At 34.6% G+C, this 4,095-nt stretch overlaps 1 non-coding gene across 1 annotated transcript; it reads right to left on the reverse strand.

Moving 5' to 3' along the window:
- Window positions 1–353: 353 nt before the first annotated feature.
- Window positions 354–472, reverse strand: LOC128247212 (5S ribosomal RNA). The gene has a single exon (XR_008263597.1). It is a non-coding gene; the product is annotated as a 5S ribosomal RNA (ribosomal RNA).
- Window positions 473–4,095: the final 3,623 nt, after the last annotated feature.

The following is a 4,095-nucleotide window of genomic DNA, read 5'->3' on the forward strand; positions in this document are numbered from 1 at the left end:
TCCGATCAATGGAACAGCCTGCTCGTGAAATTAACGTGAAAGTGGCTGAGCACTCCACAGACACGTGTACCCTTAACGTAGTTCTCGGGGATATTCAGCGTGACACAGTGCAACAAGGCTGACCCTTTGAATTACAGGCACAACAGAAACAGGAAGTAAGAGTGAGAGAAAGTTGTGGTGAAAGAGTACAGCAGGGTTCGCCACCGACCCCTGCCGGAGCCTCGTGGAGCTTTTAGGTGTTTTCGCTCAACAAACACTCACAACGCCTGGTCTGGGAATCGAAACCGCGATCCTATGACCACGAGTCCGCTGCCATAACCACTGGGCCATTGCGCCTCCACAAAAGTGTGGGATGCTTACAGCACCTAGGTTTCCCAAGCGGTCACCCATCTAAGTACTCACTAGGCTCGACGTTGCTTAACTTCGGTGATCGGACGAGAACCGGTGCTCTCAGTGTGATATGGCTGTAAGCCGGAACCATTTAATAACGCGTAAAACAGTTAAAATTGACTCTTAATTTATTCCGTGAAATAAATTTAAAATGAATCTAGGAATTTTCTGAGGTATTTAAAGGCTAGGATAGCTCTCCCATACAGTAATTGCTCCAGTTTCAACAAACGATTTCAAATCATTTACTAGATAAATGCAACTCTGAAATATGCATTATTCAGAAACTAAACATATTTGGACTTGAACGTAGATTGCTAGTCATATGTTTATGAATGATTCTATGAAAATAAGCGAGGCATAATAGGTTCGGTTGTTCTAATGTCTGTTAAGTGAGTAGTTCTCATACGGAAAGCGGATTTCACTGAAACTGAGCCATTTTATTTTGGTTTAGTATATCATTGTTTATTATGTAAACCTTCAATTACGAAATCGGTTTTCACGCAGCAAACAGTAAAAAAAAAAAAATAAATTTAAAAAAAAGATCTTGACAATTACTTGGTGTGTTCGTAAAAAGTATATTCTCAGCTATTCTTCAACTTGCTAGTTCATCTTAGTATGCAACGAATTGACTTAATAGATGGTTTTTGATTCAGAACATATATATATATATATATATATATATATATATATATATATATATGTATGTATGTATGTATGTATGTATGTATGTATGTATGTATGTATGTATGTATGTGTGTATGTATGTATGTATGTATGTATCTATGTATGTATTATGTATTATGTATGCATGTATGTATGAATGTATGTATATATATATATGTATATATATATATATATATATATATATATATATATATATATATATATATATATATATATATATATATATATATAATATGTATGTATGCATGCATGTATGTGTGTATGTATGTGTGTATGTATGTATGTATTATGTATGTATGTACACATGCACAAACATGATATTGAACCTATAGAGATACGGCTTACTTGGATGTATGTATATGTAATAAATGGAGAACTAAATAGATATTTTTGATTATTGATTGAAGAAAATGTTGCAGCTAGCTCAGCTGGTTAGATTATATATATATATATTTTAAATACATCAAAAACTTCGTTTTTCACTTCCTCTAAAAATTTCCTCCAGACATTTTGAAATATATTTCAATCAACAACTAGAGGAAGGTGTATTTATTGATTACAAACTCTACCCCTGCACATCTTTGATTAAAATCACAGTTTGTTTTTGATAACATCTTTTTTCCATTATTGATTTGATTTCCAATGTAAAAAGAGAAACAACGTAATTTTAATGATATAAACCGAACAAAATGTGGAAGCCAAACAAATTAAAGGCAGTAGATCGTAAGCAAAGTAGCATATTGATTATACAGATCGAATTAAAATTCGATTAAAGCATAATTTTCTTTTTAAAATGTAACTATTTTGTAAATATATTATTTTGCTTTGATTGTTTGATTTCCTAGGAAACTTGTAAAAAAAATGCTAAAGAATTCTTGTTCTTTATACTTTCTCATTCAGTGTCAATGTGAACTTGTGTGCGATAACACTGATGTATAAGAGTATTCACTGAATATTGTTTGAAATTTTAATTTAAATAATTTAGAGTTTAATTATAAAAAAAAGCAGCCAGTAGGAAATTCGTGGCAATAACGGAATGGTATGGAATAGGACCAAAAAGAATAAAGATATCAGTTTCGTTAATTATTATCATTACCACTATGCCAGTGTTCAGAGAAAATCAGATCAAATACAAAGAATGGTATCATAATTCGAAATGGAAGCAATCACACAAGGGGAGATTTTTTTCTGTTTGTTAATATGATTTAGAAGTCACAGTTCCGGTACAATGAACATGTGGTTAGAATATCGTGTGAAAGGATCGCAAGACAAATTCTTGAAGCCAAACCAAGAAAGAGATGGTTAAATAACATCCATAGTCTCAGTTGGTCACGCTTTGGAATCCAGCAGGGAAGTGTAATGAGGTTTACTTCTGATAGGACCCTATGGAGAACAGTGCCTGAAAGCTGCACCCCGACAACCTCTCAGGAATAGTAGGCCATGGAAATGGATGAATAGAAGAAAGATTCAGATACTATTTGTATAATTCAGTCGATTGGCAGAGACAGAGCATCGAATAGAATACGTTGCGATATTTGTTTTTATGTCTCGGCGCGCTCAGTTCAAATCTCGCCGAGGTTAAATTTAGTTTTCACGTTTTCGAGGTCGATAAATAAAGTACGATAAAGTACACTTAGCATTCCACGCTTTCATCAAATGTCAGATCCTGGATGTTTTCCTGTGTCTAAGATCAGAGGGTTGGCAAGGTCCCTGTGTCTGCTCGCGACTACGTGAACACCTAAAACAGTTAGCGGAAACGTAGTACGTGCACCAAATCATCCCCGATTTCAAGTAACAGTGATGCCATGGTAAAAACGCAAAAGCTCTCTTAAGATGCGACGGAAAAGTGTTGTACCTATAGTAACTACGTTTCAGTACATATAAGAGTATGAAGACTATACCTATTGTTGAAAAAACTTCTCTTAAACGAAAAGTTAGCCCTCTAGCAATCATACAACATACGAACTTACCTCAATTCTCAGACCTCACTAAATAAGTTTTGCCAAAGCATATCACCACCTTTTTGCACACTAAAAGCAGTTAACTCTTTGCCTGCCCAAAGCATTTTCATAAATTTATCCTAAACATTCATGCTTGTTTTCAAACTTTTACTCAGCCCCAATTTCATACCTTCTGAGTAATATAAAGCTTTTTCTTTTCATAAGCCCCAAGTTATGCTGGTGGTTGAATAAAATTGGGACTGCACTTCATATATGATGTATGGACACTATAAAAAGAAATCCTATGTATCACATGATACTAAGGACAGGCAAAAAGTTAAAGGAAAAGAAAAGGGTGAGTAGATAAAGCTTGAATTTTCCTATTATTCCATGTTATGTTTTAATAAGTGTTTGAGAGAGAGAGAGGGGGGAGGGGTGTGAGAGAGAGAGAGTGTGTGTGTGTGTGTGACAGACAGATAGTTAGAAAAGCATCATCATAATTAACTCAGAGATCATTCTAATTTTGTGGCATGAAAATATGTGTGTGCCATTCATGTCAACTTCTATTCTTTCACAAACTTGATGTCTTGCTGGGACATTTAGTAAGTCTCATATTTCCTGACATTGCTGAAATCTTATTCATCATCTTTAAACACAGTTTATCTGAGGCTAATCCAAGTACTTAATAAGGTTATAACAACTTCTTGTGGGAGGTTTGTTTACTTTCTTTATGATTTCAAGTACGACACGCTCGCACTCACCCCACTCTCTCTCATTCACCTAATCTATCTATCTATCTATCTATCTATCTATCTATCTGTCGATCTGTCTGTCTGTCTGTGTCTCTCTATCTATCTATTTGTCGATCTAATTATCTGTCTGTCTGTCTCTCTCTCCCCCCTCTCTCTCTCCAACAACTGAAATGACTCATAAGGCTGAGCATATTGGTTTTCTTCCACATAGACGCAAGTATGACTATGGTTAAGAAATTCGCTCACAACAATGTAGTTTAGGGTTCTGTCTCATTGTGTACCAGTTTGGTATTTAAGATGCTTATATATATATATATATATATATATAT

Source organism: Octopus bimaculoides, chromosome 2 (genome assembly GCF_001194135.2).
Source record: "Octopus bimaculoides isolate UCB-OBI-ISO-001 chromosome 2, ASM119413v2, whole genome shotgun sequence".
NCBI classification, from domain to species: Eukaryota; Metazoa; Mollusca; class Cephalopoda; order Octopoda; family Octopodidae; genus Octopus; species Octopus bimaculoides.